Source organism: Micropterus salmoides, unplaced genomic scaffold (genome assembly GCF_014851395.1).
Source record: "Micropterus salmoides isolate LMB-PRFRI ecotype aquatic unplaced genomic scaffold, ASM1485139v1 Ms_hic_scaffold_8, whole genome shotgun sequence".
Lineage (NCBI taxonomy): Eukaryota > Metazoa > Chordata > Actinopteri > Centrarchiformes > Centrarchidae > Micropterus > Micropterus salmoides.
In genome coordinates this window covers 16495244-16515139 of record NW_024044570.1, presented here as the reverse complement: position 1 = coordinate 16515139, position 19896 = coordinate 16495244, and the positions used below count along the sequence as shown (strand labels likewise).

The 19896-nt window shown below is 42.2% G+C and overlaps 1 pseudogene; it reads right to left on the bottom strand.

Annotated features, from left to right (window-relative positions):
* Window positions 1-223: 223 nt before the first annotated feature.
* Window positions 224-19896, bottom strand: part of LOC119893915 — a 36424-nt pseudogene continuing 16751 nt past the window's right edge.

The window sequence follows — 19896 nt, the reverse complement described above, 5'->3', positions numbered from 1 at the left end:
TTTTTAGAGTTGATTAATTATTGGAAGAGGACTCAAAGTACGCATTTGTAACTGACTGTAAATATCTACATTTCAAATATTTATAAAATAATACATCTAAAATTATGAATGATGGTACACTGCCGTAGGTCAAAGACATATATTTTTTAAATGAAATTAACAGTGATGATTTTAAGAAACACAAAAAATGTAGTCAGGAAATACAAAAAACATGAACACATGGTCATCAGTGAACCTGAGTTTTAATTACGTTAAAGACATTCAGATGTTGGAAAAAGAAAGGTTAGATATTCTTTTATTTATATATTCAATGAGATGAGAGATAATTTTTACGGATGCTGTTAGAAATTATGAGCAACAATCATTTCAAATTAAAAGCAATATTTTGAAATGAACTGTCATTTTGAAGCCATTCTAGAGTATTTTAGCTCTCAAGACGTATACAGTAAAAGAAAAAGAAACACCCTGAAGACTGAAAATACCACATTGCAAAGTCTGATTAAAGGAACAATCTCTTCAATAGCTAAAAGAGACACCATGACACAAATATGTGTTGTCATCACAGGGTACTATGCGGACCTGCCTCCATGGCAATACATGTGAAAGTGATGAAAAATATTGTCAAAGTACAAAGGGCCCATTTCCAGAGGTGTGGGAAATTTCAGACCACAACATGTCAAAAGGTTTTGGCCCGCTGAATACACAAAGGTGTATCTTTGGTGGTTTCTGCATATTGTGTCTTGATTCTCTAATAGTTTTTGTAGAGGAATTATTCAACTTTTTAAGTATAATAGTCAGATTTTCATTTAAGCTTAGTTTCTTTCAAAATCTTTCTATGTGTTCTCATGACATTTAGCGACTTGGCAACCGCACTGGTCAACTGAAATGTAGGAGAACTTTATCTTGCTGCCATCGGCGCAGATCATGTCCACCTCCTTCTGACTGGTAGCCTTCTCCTGACAGCATGAGCATGAATGCATGAAACTGTTGCTCTCCGCGGAGTACCTGGAAAACCGGACAGTTTTGGACAAGATCAGTGTCAGTCACCTGCTGTTCAATGCAAACAAACATTTATCTTAAAAATGACGTGAAAACTAGACAGGTGGTTTTAGCTTGATTGAGTTAAGTAGTTTGTACTTTATATCCTTCAGAGATACAATGTTATAAATCTCACATTGATGAGGATGCTCCACAAGATCCCTCACAGGCTGTGATTTCCACTGGCACAACTGACTTGCAGTTCTTTGTCTGCAGATAGGTGGTGGTCCTGTTCAGTTGACAGTTATAACGAATGGTACCTGTGAATTACACAAGAGCACCCTTTTCATCTGGCTGCAAAAACAGTATGTTTTCTTTATTTTACTTTGCTGAAATGATGATGACTCACACCATCATTTCAGTGGCACAATAAAATAAAGAGTTTTTACAAATGTATTCTGGCCAGGCTGTTTTCATGCAAAACAAAACACCATTATAGTTTATGAGTGACCACAGATTTGACAAGTGACTGATGTTCTGACAAAAGAAGGAATCAGAAGGCATAATCTTATTCTCTGGAACATTTTTTGTTATTTATGACATTTGATAAATTATTAATAAAAAAATATCAACATATTGATCAATGATGCAAATAATCATTAGATCAAGCACCAAGGGCTCACTTGTAAGTTAAGTAATTTAAATGAAGAAACTTATAACTTAAGGTTTATGAAGATCTATATTTACATGTAATTGCATTTTAAAAATGTATTGGATAATACTGTGTAACTTTGATAAGTTTAATAGACTCATACTTACAATTTTTGCAACAACCGTTCATGTCAGTTTGTTCAGTTCCCTGTAATATAAACAATACAGATTGTAATATATGCAGATCAACAGCACTGACAGATTTAAAGTCACACATGAGTCACTTGTATGATTGGAGCTTTTGCACAAGGCAAAATAAAACTATTTTCTCTTGTACTTTTGCACATTTGTTATATTTATGTCCCTCATATTGTTGTAACTATATACATTAACTTAGAGTATTTATATTTCAGTCCATTTTCATATACATTTATCTGTACCTGCAGTGCCTATTTTAAAATGGTTTGAGATACAGTTTGGATGCAAAGTGCACTGTAAGATAAGCCAGTATCAGTTCAGAGTTTTAAAAGATATTTAGCTGCCAGAAATAAAATATGCTTCTTTCAGGTCTGGATTCTACTCACAGGAATGCAGTTCTCTGGATCAAAATCTGGACATGTTATTTGGTGTTTAGTGGTTATCAACCCATCCACCCCCTTCTGGCAGTCGTACTTGGTACAGGTGTCATCTGGTGGTGACCAAGACTTAGAAGGCTATCAGAAGTGTAGCAATGGTCAATTAGTGAACATAAACTATTCTGACAACAGTAATTAAAGACATAATATAAATAAAGACAATTTAAGGTTATAGACATTTCACTGTACTCACTTCAATAATGATCGGAGTAGTGGAGCCTGGGACCTCCAATACACAGCTTGTCTTTTTACATGATCCACAACATTTTTCAGGTTGGTTTTCATACTCATAGCCCTATTTGAAGGAAATGCACAAATCAATGTGGTCTGCAACTTTAATCACTTAAATGCGTTCATACAGTACCTAGTAATTCATAGTGTGTGGAAAATAAGTCCACCCCTTAGGATGGTTTCATCCCAATTCTACAAAGACTTGTAAAACTTTTTTCCTGATCCCCAAGTGGTATCTAACCCTTCTGATAGTTCTGGTTGTATTTGCAAAAGTATAAGATATCCATCCTGGGTTTTTTGTTTTTTGAATTTCTAAAATCTACAGATCAGACTGTCATCAGTGGACAATTTCTTCAGTAGAAACTCCACAAACAAAGTTACATTGACCTTCATTGTTTTCGGATTCAGATGTCTCAAACCTGAGCAAAAGATGTAATATAAATCATCGATTTATCGAAATTATATATTTTTATCTGTTCAAGCATAGCTATCGTGAGTCAAAACCTGCGTGAGACTGCATTTCCAAAATTGACATCTTCAAGCCTATCATCATGTGCACATAAATAACAAAGTCTATGCATCAGAAACTGTTACTCAGATCAACAGTACACGTCTAGCATATGAGTGAGTGATTAAGCATGGGCTCATTTTAAATATTTTTGCACAATATGTGACTTTACAATAAATAACTTTTAAAATTGAAATGATTAAAAACAGCAGAACAATAACTGAAATATAAATTTTTTATGCAAAAGTACCTTTGGACAAGTTGTGTCACACTGCATCATGTAACATTCAATGGCGTTCAACTGGCTGTTGGGATCCACAGTTTCAGTACATTGGCACTGTTCACATGGGCTTTTGGTGAAATTCGTACCTGGCTGTAATAAAATAAAATGTAAAATCTAAGCCTATTTCAAATAAATGCCAGCAAATTAAAAGTCACTCTGGTCTGATGACAGAGAAGAATGGTAAGCTATATTTAACTTAAATATTATTCTTAAGATTGTATTTCATTTAGAATAAACTACAAAGATTGCATAGTTTTAGTAACACCTGAACAAGCAAGCTTACATTTAACACAGTACATTCAAAATATGTACAATATTATACTTTACCTTGTACTCAACATCACTGAAGACACAGACATCTTTGGGTACTGGATAAAAAAAATTGATCATATTAAAGACACATGCTTAGTTTAGTTTTAAGCCTAAGATAAACTAATACTATAAATATAATAGAAACCTCTATGCAAAGCTTACCACAGCTGTAAGAGGGGCAGCAAACATCATTTGAGATTTGGACATTCAAATTAAATCCCAGTTTGCACTGTGGTGGCAACGAACAGCGGTCCTTGTCACATTCTGTTGGTTTAAAGGCAAGACATTTCCAGGGTTTGTGAATATAACATAAAATTAAACCAAGATTACCAAAAATGGTTTGGTTAAACAGACAGTAACTCGAATGATTGAAAGTACTTTTACGTACCAGAAGGGAGTTACAAACTCAATTTCACTTTACAATCTGTTGTAATGTGACAAATAAATCTACCTTGTACCTTCTGGAAAATAGGCTATTAGGGATGGACACCATTTTTCATAGATTGAAAAATGTTTCATGATAAACAGCAGCAGCCGCTGCTTTCTCTAGTCTTACCAGATATCCAAGTGCCATCCTAGCCAGTCATTTCAAATGTCAATTTCAGTAGAATTTTTATTTAAAATAGGCACACCACCATACCTTTCTCACCATCTTTTGCAGTTTTGATTGGGGGGTTTTAATAGAGGAATGTTAAACTAACAACAATAGTGATTACAGTTAAATGGTAAAACCTCCAAATCTGCACAGTTGGTGTTTGTGTGCCTTTTAGCATGTACTTACTCAACACATTTCCCATACATATCTAAATTTTCGGTAAATACTTTTTAATTTAGCATTGCAGTTCTGCAAAGCTGAAGGACTTGTGCGAAACCGACATGAAAAATAACAATCAAACTTGCAGAGTCCAAGAAATGCTGGATTCTACAATTCCCATAATGCATCTCAATAGTTAAATCCTCCAAGTGAATGTCTGCACCATTTTGTTATGCTTTCCTTCTCAAAGGCTTTGTCTTAAAAGGTCTGTTGCCTGTTTCTTAGGTACACCTAGCTAAAACTAATGTCCTGGAATAAATTATGTGTAAAATTGGTGAAGTGTCCTTTAAATCATGTTTTTAAAAAGATCATACCTATCTGTGTTAAAACATTATGTCAGCAGATGTAGGTGTGGCACTTTAAATCACTCACCACATTTCTGTATCTCACAGCAGTCCAATGTGCTATTCACCAACACCTCACCTTCCTCAGTACAGATGATTGGTTTTTGAGTGGGACATGTGAGAGGGTTACACTGAACACTCAGAGTTTCCTGATCACAAGAACACTGCTGACAGCCACTCTGCCAAGTCTCACCAAACTGTTTGAGTGACGGAACAAAACAAATGCTGTTACAGCAACAAATACACTGTAAATAATGATTCACAGTGTCATGTATTAGTCATGTCATGTAGTCATGTATTGGTGCATTTACCTTTTTAGGTTGGCCATCAGGACCAGTGCAACCTTAAACAATACATAGTAATATGTCAGTTTACCTGTACATTAAGTAATTCCCCAAAAAATATTTTTTCTTTCACAAATAAAATGCTCTTACAGGAGGAGACACAGGTGTCAGAGGTGGAACTGAACAAAGTCTTCCCGTCAGGACAGAAACATCCCTCTCTGAATAAATTACAATTGTCTCCCTGGCATGGTTGTGTGTATTTCTCATTGTATCTAAATATGAAGACAATTAATGGTGAAAAACACACAGAATAATTTCAGACATAAAAAGTGCATAATGCTGTGTTGGTCAGTCTCTTTGGGCCAGGCTGAAATATCACAACAATTATTGGACTCGGTGCCATGACATTTTGTACAAACATTCATGGTGGCCACCAAAGGATGAATCCTAATGACTTTGGTGACCCCCTGACTTCCCCTCTAGAGTCACCATGAAGTAGACGTGTGGTTTTAAGTGAAACGTCTAAAGAAATCAGATGGATTGGAATGGTATTTGGTACAGACATATATGGTACAGACATATGTCGCCCTCGGGATCAACTGTAATCAATATGATGATTCCTTTACTTTTCATCTAGTGCCACAATCAAGTCAAATTTTTATTTTTTCCTATACTTTGGTTTACACCAAATGTGCATGTGCATTTAGTCGCTAAACTAAGATGGATAGCATGGTAAACATTACTCAGCATGTTATCATTGTCATTGTGAGCATGTTAGCATGCTGATGTTTGCATCAAGCTCAGCCCAAGTACAGGCTCCAAGAGCCACTAGCCTGGCTATAGACTCTTAGTCTTGTTAAATTACATGCTGCTGACATTTAATTTAAGATAATGCAAAACAGAACTGAGTGATTACCTTGCATTGCAAGTTCGTACAACAGTTGGTCCACAAGCCTTATAGACTTGAGATGGTGGACATGTATATTCTACAATAAAAGAAAGTGGATTTAAACATCAAAATGATGAAAAAAGGTAATCTGGACATCTGGAAATAATGTTGTTTGCTTTCTACTAAAACAAAAAACTCCTACCGCACTTTCCGTTTGTAGCACTTCTCCAGTCTACACAGACAGATGCTCCAGCACACAATAGGGCATACGCCTCCACACTCGAACAACCGAGGGTGGTATTTGTGTGGCAAACATCAAATTGACAGGCCTTAATGAAGTTTTGTGGTGAGATTACTTTGTTGCATTCCTCAAAAACCCTTAAAGCACAAATCAAAAGAAAGTCTGTCAATCCGAGGTATAGATCGGAATAATTTGATATATTGTCGTCATGTGTATTCTGTAAACTCTTACTTGCTGGTCAAAATATCACAAATAGTAGGTTTGCAGGGTGGTGGGGGTGGGGGTGGGGGTGAGGGTGTTGTTGGTGTTGGAGGAACTTGACAATATGGCTTATCCTTGTCTGTTACATTCCACTGTCCCATCTGAGAGCATGAGGGATCAATCTGGCCATTTGGTAATCTGCAGTCATTTTTCATGTTATTGTCACAGGTACCTTGTGAATGTAAATGTTAACATGTCAGATATTACAACCCATGTGTTACTGACGTAACGTGCAGCCATATTTGCTGTTCAACATATTTTTCAAACAGCAAATCGATTATCAGCTTACCACACTGTCCCTCTGTGTTGTTATTGAAACGGGAAAATGGCAAGTTAATGCTGAATAAAAGCCCGTTGAACGACACAGTTGCTTCAATTGCCGAGATATTCAAAAGCATCACAATTCCTGTACTTGTTATGATGAAGTCTTTATTAGAGTAGGTTGGGAATTTCTGGACTCCGTCGACATATACCTAAACAGTTTCAACATTTTAAATTATTATTTAATATAATTTAAATATATTCACATAAAACAATAGAGTTAAGACAGTGTGTTATGGCAAAACTTACCATGTTCACGGTCTTTGGTGTTCTCTTCTGTGTAAGAATAATTTCATACTTTTTGTAATACACCTTCAAGGATTTGACACAGGTCACAGTTCCAGAGGCATCACAGTTTTCGTTGTCGATAAGAACCTTAAAATTGTATTGAGGAATGATCTCTTTGACCAGTACATATGTGCAGTTTTTCTGAAAGCTGTAATACTGGCCATCAAATGTCACGTAGTGAGGATCTCCCCAGCCACCACATAAACCTGCAAATATTAGATTCAGTGTTACATCAAAGAAAAACAGTATATACTGTATTTTGCTTATACAGAATGTGTAGCAGTTTTAAGATGTTGTTTGAATGTGGCATTTTAAAAGGGTTTCATTTGAACTTACATTGGCAGTCGTATTGGAAACAGCAGCCTCCTTTATCATAAACCCTAACGGGTGGCTTCCCATTCTCACATACAGGCATGGTCACTGGGCTACAAGGCACATGTTCTGCTATTACTTTTCCCTTATCACATGTTGCTCTGCTGCAGGTATCTGGACTCCAGGACTCACCATCCTGTATAGGGAAAAGTAGTACTTTTGACAATCTACCACAAGTAAAATAAATATTATCTTTGAACCTGCCAGTTGCACACATCCACAACATATATACTGTAAATCTATAATCTATGCAAATCAGGAAACAATGAAAGAATTTTACATAAATGTAAGTTGAAATATAGCATATGCACGTGTATTGTTATGAATCTCTCATCGTTGAAATGCTTGTTTTACCATACAATACTGTAAGCTTTTTCCAGGGAAGAACTAAGGTATGAAACAACAAACAAGCAGCCATTTTAAAATGATTAAATGAGGTATTGTAGACATCTGAAATGAATCAGTAATTGCATGTTGAATTTAGTAAGTGTTGTAGCACTTTTAGTTGATATTTTTTATTAATTTAAGATCAGTCAGAGTATGACACTCAAAGCTCATTCCCCTTATCTAAGGTATTAAAAAACCTTGTTTTTAAGCTCTCTCAGAATAGAGGCCCTGGGAACCAAGTTCATATAAAACTTTTTAATGATTTGGAGGTCCATACATAATGAGATCATTTTTATTTTAAGATAGATCCATTTTAAGATAGTTCCTTTCAATTACATGTTTATGTAACTGAATTCAAATACCTTTCTGGGTGGCCTGAGAAATAGACAGTCGATAGGCGTTGGGGATGTTGTCGCAGGACTAATAGTGGAGTGGCATGGTCTAGCAAGCTTCACAACATTGCATGTCAAATTGCAATATGCTGTGAAACACCAACCTTCTGCGTCAGTCTTATTGTACATGAAGTTACCTATATGAGAATAAAACCAAGGCAATTAGATCAAAACGACTAATTGGGGGAGAAAACAAGATAAATGTCAGGGTGAGAGTTATCTTTATAATGCATCCTTTGTGAATATAACTCTAATTTTTGGATAAATATGGTTCCAATTGCTAAACGCTCTGGCCATACTGCCAGTGAGGATATTGTCATCACCAAACTTGCTAATTTTGGTCTCTTATCATACAAATTTGCAGGCGCTAGGAGTCACTAGTACATGGAAAAAGAATCAGCCAATTGTTTCATTGGAACACACGTACTGCCAATAGGTATCAGTTGTACCACATTTCGGTAAGAGTTTCGAAGAAGAAATACAGGTCAATTCAGAATGCAGATTTTGATAATAGATCTCAATGCAAACATAATTTAAACAACAGTACAAACACCTTTCAGTTTAGGGGGACTGTTGTGATCAGATGTGCAAGGTTGCATTGTAAGAATAACATAAAAAACAAACTGATGACAATTGCCCATTGCTTACCAGGGAAGAAAATTTGATCCATGTACATGCAGGAACATGAAGTTGTGCTGCCTGGTGTTGAAGATGGAAAGGTTGAAGTGTTTGTTGTTGTTTTTTCCTTGGTTGTGGCAGGTTTGGTGCTGGGTTGTTGTGTGGTATTTAAATATTGCTGTTTAGTTGTATATGTTGTATGAACCAGTATACCTGTTACTGGACCTGAGGTTGTAGTGGTGGTTTCTGTAGTGGAGGTTGTTGTTGACGGGGTGATAGTGGTGGGAGTTTCTGTGATTGGGGTTGTAGTGGAGGTTGTTGTTGTTGACGGGGTGATAGTGGTGGACGTTTCTGTCACTGGGGTTGTAGGGGAGGATTGTGTTGATGGGGTGACAGTGGTGGGGGTTTCTGTGACTAGCGTTGTGGTGGGTGTTTCTGTGACTGGCGTTGTAGTGGAGGTTGTTGTTGATGGGGTGATAGTGATGGGCGTTTCTGTGACTGGGGTTGTAGTGGACGTTGGTGTTGATGGGGTGATAGTGGTGGGCTTTTCTGTGACTGGGGTTGTAGTGGAGGTTGTTGCTGTTGATGGAGTGATAGTGGTGGGTGTTTCTGTGACTGGCGTTGCAGTGGAGGTCGTTGCTGTTGATGGGGTGATAGTGGTGGGCGTTTCTGTCACTGGGGTTGTAGTGGAGGTTGTTGTTGTTGATGGGGTGATAGTGGTGGGCGTTTCTATCACTGGCGTTGTGGTGGAGGTTGCGGCTGTTGATGGGGTGATAGTGGTGGGCGTTTCTGTGACTGGCGTTGTAGTGGAGGTTGTTGTTGATGGGGTGATAGTGGTGGGTGTTTCTGTGACTGGCGTTGTAGTGGAGGTTGTGACTGTTGATGGGGTGATAGTGGTGGGTGTTTCTGTGATTGGTGTTGTAGTGGAGGTCGTTGCTGTTGATGGGGTGATAGTGGTGGGCGTTTCTGTTACTGGGGTTGTAGTGGAGGTTGTGACTGTTGATGGGGTGATAGTGGTGGGCGTTTCTGTCACTGGTGTTGTTGTTGTTGATGGGGTGATAGTAGTGGGCGTTTCTGTGACTGGCGTAGTGGAGGTTGTTGTTGATGGGGTGATAGTGGTGGGTGTTTCTGTCACTGGTGTTGTTGTTGTTGATGGGGTGATAGTGGTGGGCGTTTCTGTGACTGGGGTTGTAGTGGAGGTTGTTGTTGATGGGGTGATAGTGGTGGGTGTTTCTGTCACTGGCGTTGTGGTGGAGGTTGTGACTGTTGATGGGGTGATAGTTGTGGGAGTTTCTGTGACTGGGGTTGTTGTTGTTGATGGGGTGATAGTGGTGGGTGTTTCTGTGATTGGTGTTGTAGTGGAGGTCGTTGCTGTTGATGGGGTGATAGTGGTGGGCGTTTCTGTTACTGGGGTTGTAGTGGAGGTTGTGACTGTTGATGGGGTGATAGTGGTGGGCGTTTCTGTCACTGGTGTTGTTGTTGTTGATGGGGTGATAGTAGTGGGCGTTTCTGTGACTGGCGTAGTGGAGGTTGTTGTTGATGGGGTGATAGTGGTGGGTGTTTCTGTCACTGGTGTTGTTGTTGTTGATGGGGTGATAGTGGTGGGCGTTTCTGTGACTGGGGTTGTAGTGGAGGTTGTTGTTGATGGGGTGATAGTGGTGGGTGTTTCTGTCACTGGCGTTGTGGTGGAGGTTGTGACTGTTGATGGGGTGATAGTGGTGGGCGTTTCTGTCACTGGGGTTGTGGTGGAGGTTGTTGATGGGGTGATAGTGGTGGGCGTTTCTGTCACTGGTGTTGTGGTGGAGGTTGTGACTGTTGATGGGGTGATAGTTGTGGGAGTTTCTGTGACTGGGGTTGTTGTTGTTGATGGGGTGATAGTGGTGGGCGTTTCTGTGACTGGTGTTGTAGTGGAGGTCGTTGCTGTTGATGGGGTGATAGTGGTGGGCGTTTCTGTCACTGGTGTTGTAGTGGAGGTTGTTGTTGATGGGGTGATAGTGGTGGGCGTTTCTGTCACTGGGGTTGTAGTGGAGGTTGTTGTTGTTGATGGGGTGATAGTGGTGGGCGTTTCTGTCACTGGGGTTGTAGTGGAGGTTGTTGTTGTTGATGGGGTGATAGTGGTGGGCGTTTCTGTCACTGGCGTTGTGGTGGAGGTTGTGACTGTTGATGGGGTGATAGTGGTGGGCGTTTCTGTCACTGGGGTTGTGGTGGAGGTTGTTGATGGGGTGATAGTGGTGGGCGTTTCTGTCACTGGTGTTGTGGTGGAGGTTGTGACTGTTGATGGGGTGATAGTTGTGGGAGTTTCTGTGACTGGGGTTGTTGTTGTTGATGGGGTGATAGTGGTGGGCGTTTCTGTGACTGGTGTTGTAGTGGAGGTCGTTGCTGTTGATGGGGTGATAGTGGTGGGCGTTTCTGTCACTGGTGTTGTAGTGGAGGTTGTTGTTGATGGGGTGATAGTGGTGGGCGTTTCTGTCACTGGGGTTGTAGTGGAGGTTGTTGTTGTTGATGGGGTGATAGTGGTGGGCGTTTCTGTCACTGGGGTTGTAGTGGAGGTTGTTGTTGTTGATGGGGTGATAGTGGTGGGCGTTTCTGTGACTGGCGTTGTGGTGGAGGTCATTGCTGTTGATGGGGTGATAGTGGTGGGCGTTTCTGTCACTGGGGTTGTAGTGGAGGTTGTTGTTGATGGGGTGATAGTGGTGGGCGTTTCTGTCACTGGTGTTGTGGTGGAGGTTGTGACTGTTGATGGGGTGATAGTTGTGGGAGTTTCTGTGACTGGGGTTGTTGTTGTTGATGGGGTGATAGTGGTGGGCGTTTCTGTGACTGGCGTAGTGGAGGTTGTTGTTGTTGATGGGGTGATAGTGGTGGGCGTTTCTGTGACTGGTGTTGTAGTGGAGGTCGTTGCTGTTGATGGGGTGATAGTGGTGGGCGTTTCTGTCACTGGGGTTGTAGTGGAGGTTGTTGTTGATGGGGTGATAGTGGTGGGCGTTTCTGTCACTGGTGTTGTGGTGGAGGTTGTGACTGTTGATGGGGTGATAGTTGTGGGAGTTTCTGTGACTGGGTTGTTGCTGTTGATGGGGTGATAGTGGTGGGCGTTTCTGTGACTGGTGTTGTAGTGGAGGTTGTTGTTGTTGATGGGGTGATAGTGGTGGGCGTTTCTGTGACTGGTGTTGTAGTGGAGGTTGTTGTTGATGGGGTGATAGTGGTGGGCGTTTCTGTCACTGGGGTTGTAGTGGAGGTTGTTGTTGATGGGGTGATAGTGGTGGGCGTTTCTGTCACTGGCGTTGTGGTGGAGGTTGTGACTGTTGATGGGGTGATAGTTGTGGGAGTTTCTGTGACTGGGGTTGTTGTTGTTGATGGGGTGATAGTGGTGGGCGTTTCTGTGACTGGTGTTGTAGTGGAGGTCGTTGTTGATGGGGTGATAGTGGTGGGCGTTTCTGTCACTGGTGTTGGGCTGGAGGTTGTGAGTGTTGATGGGGTGATAGTTGTGGGAGTTTCTGTGACTGGGGTTGTTGTTGTTGATGGGGTGATAGTGGTGGGCGTTTCTGTGACTGGTGTTGTAGTGGAGGTCGTTGCTGTTGATGGGGTGATAGTGGTGGGCGTTTCTGTCACTGGGGTTGTAGTGGAGGTTGTTGTTGATGGGGTGATAGTGGTGGGCGTTTCTGTCACTGGTGTTGTGGTGGAGGTTGTGACTGTTGATGGGGTGATAGTTGTGGGAGTTTCTGTGACTGGGGTTGTTGTTGTTGATGGGGTGATAGTGGTGGGCGTTTCTGTGACTGGCGTAGTGGAGGTTGTTGCTGTTGATGGGGTGATAGTGGTGGGCGTTTCTGTCACTGGTGTTGTAGTGGAGGTTGTTGTTGATGGGGTGATAGTGGTGGGCGTTTCTGTCACTGGGGTTGTAGTGGAGGTTGTTGTTGTTGATGGGGTGATAGTGGTGGGCGTTTCTGTCACTGGGGTTGTAGTGGAGGTTGTTGTTGTTGATGGGGTGATAGTGGTGGGCGTTTCTGTGACTGGCGTTGTGGTGGAGGTCATTGCTGTTGATGGGGTGATAGTGGTGGGCGTTTCTGTCACTGGGGTTGTAGTGGAGGTTGTTGTTGATGGGGTGATAGTGGTGGGCGTTTCTGTCACTGGTGTTGTGGTGGAGGTTGTGACTGTTGATGGGGTGATAGTTGTGGGAGTTTCTGTGACTGGGGTTGTTGTTGTTGATGGGGTGATAGTGGGGGCGTTTCTGTGACTGGCGTAGTGGAGGTTGTTGTTGTTGATGGGGTGATAGTGGTGGGCGTTTCTGTGACTGGTGTTGTAGTGGAGGTCGTTGCTGTTGATGGGGTGATAGTGGTGGGCGTTTCTGTCACTGGGGTTGTAGTGGAGGTTGTTGTTGATGGGGTGATAGTGGTGGGCGTTTCTGTCACTGGTGTTGTGGTGGAGGTTGTGACTGTTGATGGGGTGATAGTTGTGGGAGTTTCTGTGACTGGGGTTGTTGCTGTTGATGGGGTGATAGTGGTGGGCGTTTCTGTGACTGGTGTTGTAGTGGAGGTTGTTGTTGTTGATGGGGTGATAGTGGTGGGCGTTTCTGTGACTGGTGTTGTAGTGGAGGTTGTTGTTGATGGGGTGATAGTGGTGGGCGTTTCTGTCACTGGGGTTGTAGTGGAGGTTGTTGTTGATGGGGTGATAGTGGTGGGCGTTTCTGTCACTGGCGTTGTGGTGGAGGTTGTGACTGTTGATGGGGTGATAGTTGTGGGCGTTTCTGTGACTGGGGTTGTTGTTGTTGATGGGGTGATAGTGGTGGGCGTTTCTGTGACTGGTGTTGTAGTGGAGGTCGTTGTTGATGGGGTGATAGTGGTGGGCGTTTCTGTCACTGGTGTTGGGCTGGAGGTTGTGAGTGTTGATGGGGTGATAGTTGTGGGAGTTTCTGTGACTGGGGTTGTTGTTGTTGATGGGGTGATAGTGGTGGGCGTTTCTGTCACTGGGGTTGTAGTTTTTGATTGACAATTATTGCAACATTTGACTCTTATTTTATAGTTATAACACTTCGGAAATGGATTTTGGTCTTTGTTATGACAGATAAGTCCAACTTCTGTGTCACATGTTATATTTTGTCCTAGTTCATTCCAAGGTATATCTGGCCATTCTATTGCTCTACATTCTATTTCCAGAGGTTTTGTGCACACACTCAAATCTGGAAATGTAATTTTTTCAATGGTTTCATAATCTCCACCATCTGGGTCAAAGTGAGGGTATTGCTCGTCCACCCAGTTTGACCACTGACAGCAGTAAGGGCTGGAGGTTGTTAAAGGTGTGGTAGTGGTGGGCGTTTCTGTCACTGGGGTTGTAGTGGAGGTTGTTGTTGTTGATGGGGTGATAGTGGTGGGCGTTTCTGTCACTGGTGTTGTTGTTGTTGATGGGGTGATAGTAGTGGGCGTTTCTGTGACTGGCGTAGTGGAGGTTGTTGTTGTTGATGGGGTGATAGTGGTGGGCGTTTCTGTGACTGGCGTAGTGGAGGTTGTTGCTGTTGATGGGGTGATAGTGGTGGGCGTTTCTGTGACTGGTGTTGTAGTGGAGGTTGTTGTTGTTGATGGGGTGATAGTGGTGGGCGTTTCTGTGACTGGTGTTGTAGTGGAGGTCGTTGCTGTTGATGGGGTGATAGTGGTGGGCGTTTCTGTCACTGGGGTTGTAGTGGAGGTTGTTGTTGATGGGGTGATAGTGGTGGGCGTTTCTGTCACTGGTGTTGTGGTGGAGGTTGTGACTGTTGATGGGGTGATAGTTGTGGGAGTTTCTGTCACTGGGGTTGTTGTTGTTGATGGGGTGATAGTGGTGGGCATTTCTGTGACTGGCGTAGTGGAGGTTGTTGCTGTTGATGGGGTGATAGTGGTGGGCGTTTCTGTGACTGGTGTTGTAGTGGAGGTTGTTGTTGATGGGGTGATAGTGGTGGGCGTTTCTGTCACTGGGGTTGTAGTGGAGGTTGTTGTTGTTGATGGGGTGATAGTGGTGGGCGTTTCTGTCACTGGGGTTGTAGTGGAGGTTGTTGTTGTTGATGGGGTGATAGTGGTGGGCGTTTCTGTCACTGGGGTTGTAGTGGAGGTTGTTGTTGTTGATGGGGTGATAGTGGTGGGCGTTTCTGTGACTGGCGTTGTGGTGGAGGTCATTGCTGTTGATGGGGTGATAGTGGTGGGCGTTTCTGTGACTGGCGTTGTAGTGGAGGTTGTGACTGTTGATGGGGTGATAGTGGTGGGCGTTTCTGTGACTGGGGTTGTTGTTGTTGATGGGGTGATAGTGGTGGGCGTTTCTGTGACTGGTGTTGTAGTGGAGGTCGTTGCTGTTGATGGGGTGATAGTGGTGGGCGTTTCTGTCACTGGGGTTGTAGTGGAGGTTGTTGTTGATGGGGTGATAGTGGTGGGCGTTTCTGTCACTGGTGTTGTGGTGGAGGTTGTGACTGTTGATGGGGTGATAGTTGTGGGAGTTTCTGTGACTGGGGTTGTTGTTGTTGATGGGGTGATAGTGGTGGGTGTTTCTGTGACTGGCGTAGTGGAGGTTGTTGCTGTTGATGGGGTGATAGTGGTGGGTGTTTCTGTGACTGGTGTTGTAGTGGAGGTTGTTGTTGATGGGGTGATAGTGGTGGGCGTTTCTGTGACTGGGGTTGTTGTTGTTGATGGGGTGATAGTGGTGGGTGTTTCTGTGACTGGTGTTGTGGTGGAGGTTGTGACTGTTGATGGGGTGATAGTTGTGGGAGTTTCTGTGACTGGGGTTGTTGTTGTTGATGGGGTGATAGTGGTGGGCGTTTCTGTGACTGGCGTAGTGGAGGTTGTTGCTGTTGATGGGGTGATAGTGGTGGGTGTTTCTGTGACTGGTGTTGTAGTGGAGGTTGTTGTTGATGGGGTGATAGTGGTGGGCGTTTCTGTCACTGGGGTTGTAGTGGAGGTTGTTGTTGTTGATGGGGTGATAGTGGTGGGAGTTTCTGTGACTGGGGTTGTTGTTGTTGATGGGGTGATAGTGGCAGGCGTTTCTGTGACTGGCGTTGTAGTGGAGGTTGTTGTTGTTGATGGGGTGATAGTGGTGGGCGTTTCTGTCACTGGGGTTGTAGTTTTTGATTGACAATTATTGCAACATTTAACTCTTATTTTATAGTTATAACACTTCGGAAATGGATTTTGGTCTTTGTTATGACAGATAAGTCCAACTTCTGTGTCACATGTTATATTTTGTCCTAGTTCATTCCAAGGTATATCTGGCCATTCTATTGCTCTACATTCTATTTCCAGAGGTTTTGTGCACACACTCAAATCTGGAAATGTAATTTTTTCAATGGTTTCATAATCTCCACCATCTGGGTCAAAGTGAGGGTATTGCTCGTCCACCCAGTTTGACCACTGACAGCAGTAAGGGCTGGAGGTTGTTAAAGGTGTGGTAGTGGTGGGCGTTTCTGTCACTGGGGTTGTAGTTGAGGTTGTTGTTGTTGATGGGGTGATAGTGGTGGGCGTTTCTGTCACTGGTGTTGTTGTTGTTGATGGGGTGATAGTAGTGGGCGTTTCTGTGACTGGCGTAGTGGAGGTTGTTGTTGTTGATGGGGTGATAGTGGTGGGCGTTTCTGTGACTGGGGTTGTAGTGGAGGTTGTTGTTGATGGGGTGATAGTGGTGGGTGTTTCTGTCACTGGCGTTGTGGTGGAGGTTGTGACTGTTGATGGGGTGATAGTTGTGGGAGTTTCTGTGACTGGGGTTGTTGTTGTTGATGGGGTGATAGTGGTGGGCGTTTCTATGACTGGTGTTGTAGTGGAGGTCGTTGCTGTTGATGGGGTGATAGTGGTGGGCGTTTCTGTCACTGGGGTTGTAGTTGTTGATTGACAATTATTGCAACATTTAACTCTTATTTTATAGTTATAACACTTCGGAAATGGATTTTGGTCTTTGTTATGACAGATAAGTCCAACTTCTTTGTCACATGTTATATTTTGTCCTAGTTCATTCCAAGGTATATCTGGCCATTCTATTGCTCTACATTCTATTTCCAGAGGTTTTGTGCACACACTCAAATCTGGAAATGTAATTTTTTCAATGGTTTCATAATCTCCACCATCTGGGTCAAAGTGAGGGTATTGCTCGTCCACCCAGTTTGACCACTGACAGCAGTAAGGGCTGGAGGTTGTTAAAGGTGTGGTAGTGGTGGGCGTTTCTGTCACTGGGGTTGTAGTGGAGGTTGTTGTTGTTGATGGGGTGATAGTGGTGGGCGTTTCTGTCACTGGGGTTGTAGTGGAGGTCGTTGTTGTTGATGGGGTGATAGTGGTGGGCGTTTCTGTCACTGGTGTTGTTGTTGTTGATGGGGTGATAGTGGTGGCCGTTTCTGTCACTGGCGTTGTGGTGGGCGTTTCTGTGACTGGAGTTGAAGTGGGGGTCGTTGCTGTTGATGGGGTGATAGTGGTGGGAGTTTCTGTGACTGGGGTTGTAGTGGAGGTTGTGACTGTTGATGGGGTGATAGTTGTGGGAGTTTCTGTGACTGGGGTTGTAGTTGAGGTTGTTGATGTTGATGGGGTTGTAGTGGTTGGTGTTCCTGTTATTGTTGGAAAAAAATTCTACATCATCAAGTTATCTTTAAAAGGATCAGAATCGACAACTATGCTGTGCCTCTTTAAAGAGTATTATTCTTACCAGGAGTTGTAAAATTAAAGGTTGTTGGTGTGGTTGTGAAGCATTGCACCATGTTTCTGATAATACTTCCATTTTCTCCACAAACAGCATTGAAACAGGTTCCATTTCCATCATGCGTTTCATAAACTGCATCTTCATACTTGTATATACGTCCATTATATGAACAATTGCATTCTGCAAAATTATTAATTATTTAATAATTATATGAATCTATTTTATTTCACAAAATTCTTACTATTGTCTTTTTTATTATTCTTTATGCTTTGATGTTTTCCTCAGTAACAACAATCAATCACAGTAATAGTCATAACCATATTCACCTTGGACATTGTAGCTGCACTCCACCTTCGTTGAAGAACAATAGCTAAATAGGTAAAAGAAATAAAACATTTTAAACACAATGCATATACATATAGGGAACTAATTCAGTGTATGCACATGGCGTAAAACACAGCACAGAACCAGGGGATTGGTATTTTCCTGGGGTGCACTCACATAATTTCTTTGACTGTGTCGGTTTGGTATCTTGGGAACTTGCAGTTTAAGTCCCAGTGGGAGGAAAGGTGCTATAGACTGTGTGCCGACCGAAATCCAGTAGTGAACAAATTTAGTGCAATATGTGATAAGGATGATTCATAACAGCCTCTGTCATCCATGATAGCTAATAGTCCAGACTAACCTTCCTTAATAGTACACTAGTGATAGGCAGCACATATCTGTTCCATCTGCAATCTCTGGAGTGAATCTGCTTATTATCAATGGACAATTACACATGGCAGATATGCTGGTTAAATTTTATTCAACAAGCACAACAGCAGACAAACCATAGTCAAGTGTCAACAAAGTAATCAGTGTACGTTACGTGTTAATATTTATTATACTATACTAATATATTATTATATAGTATATTTATACTATAATTCCTGCAAATATTTATTTATGATAGCCTAATGATAATAATAAAGCAATGTTTCAATTCATACCACTGTTGTATATTTTATTCCAAAGTGATTTTAAGTTTCACAAACCAAGAATATTCTGTAATGTTTCATCACGAGCCAGATGTGTCTCGATTTAGGTTAAAACTTAACATTACTGAGAATTTATTGACAGAATAACAGTGGTACGAACATTATCAGCTGTGGCTGGACAAGTCTGCTGTGTTGGCTGCAGTGGTCTGTGTGACTGGGCCTGGGGGAGCTAGCTAGCTATTCCTGACAGCCCCCGAAGTATATTCCTCTTACTCCAACCAGGGTATGTGCTTAACGTTATTGATTATATGCATGTCGACCGGTTAACCCTACGGTGGCGCATGTCGACGTGCTAGCAGATAGGGTTAACCTCCATTGTGTTGCTGTGCCACCTCCGGTAACGTTACTGCAGCTATAACACCCGTTGGCACTATGGTCGGCACTTGCGGAGCTTCTCAACTCCGAAAACGTTTGAACACATTTTCGATTCGCTGCCAATTTTCGTAAAACTGCCGATCTTCAAAATCTACATAGTTGATTTCTCGCCTAAAAACTTCTCAGAAGTGTATTTAAAGTTCTGTTGTTGGCTTCTAAAGAATAAAACGGTTTGCATTAGGATCTATCATATACGTAAGCCGAGATGAACGTCATCACGTTTTGTGCGCAGTGTCTTCTGGGACAAACCATATTTGGAAGTTCAACTTCCGTCACAGTCTGCAGGCTGCAGCTGGATATACTTGATAAATGGGCTGTAATTACACATTCAAATCAAAATGGCTAACGTCCTGTCTGTTTTCAGGTATGGCTCCAAGAGGCTTTTTTTTGCGTCTTGGGATAATACATGTACCACAAAAGTTTTGTGCATGTTGGTGATTCAGTGTGCGGGGGCTTTAACGTTGAAGGGACACCTCCTTATGCCAGCAAGTGGCAATGTTAGGTTGAGTGAATTTTGACCTGTAGATGTGTTGAGGGTGTGGCCCTTATCAAATGTGTGAAATTTGGTGAGCGTATACAGCATAAGTTACAACTTCCTGTGTCATGGCGAAGCATCAAACTTTGACGCCACGCCAAGGAGACACCGTTATCCAAAAACTCACAAGATTCACAACATTGCATCATCAATTTCTTAAGGCTCTTCTAAGACTGTTTTGAAGCAGGTGAGGCAAATATGTTAGGAGTCGTACATAACAGTGTAAAACTTGATACTTCCTGTTGCCAGCAGGTGGTGCAATGACATTGCGTGTTTGTTGGCATATGGATATTTTCAGGACTGGACTGTCAACCAACATGTAAGGTTTGGTGCAGATGTGAGCATGATCACTGAAGTTATAACAACTTCCTGTTTCATGGCGAATCATCGATTTTGGACGCCATGCCACGGACATGCCTATTGACAAAAACTTACAGATAGCACAATTTTTCATTGTCAGTGTCTTTAGAAGGCACAGCAGAAATTTCAAGTTGATCAGATTAATTCTGTATGAG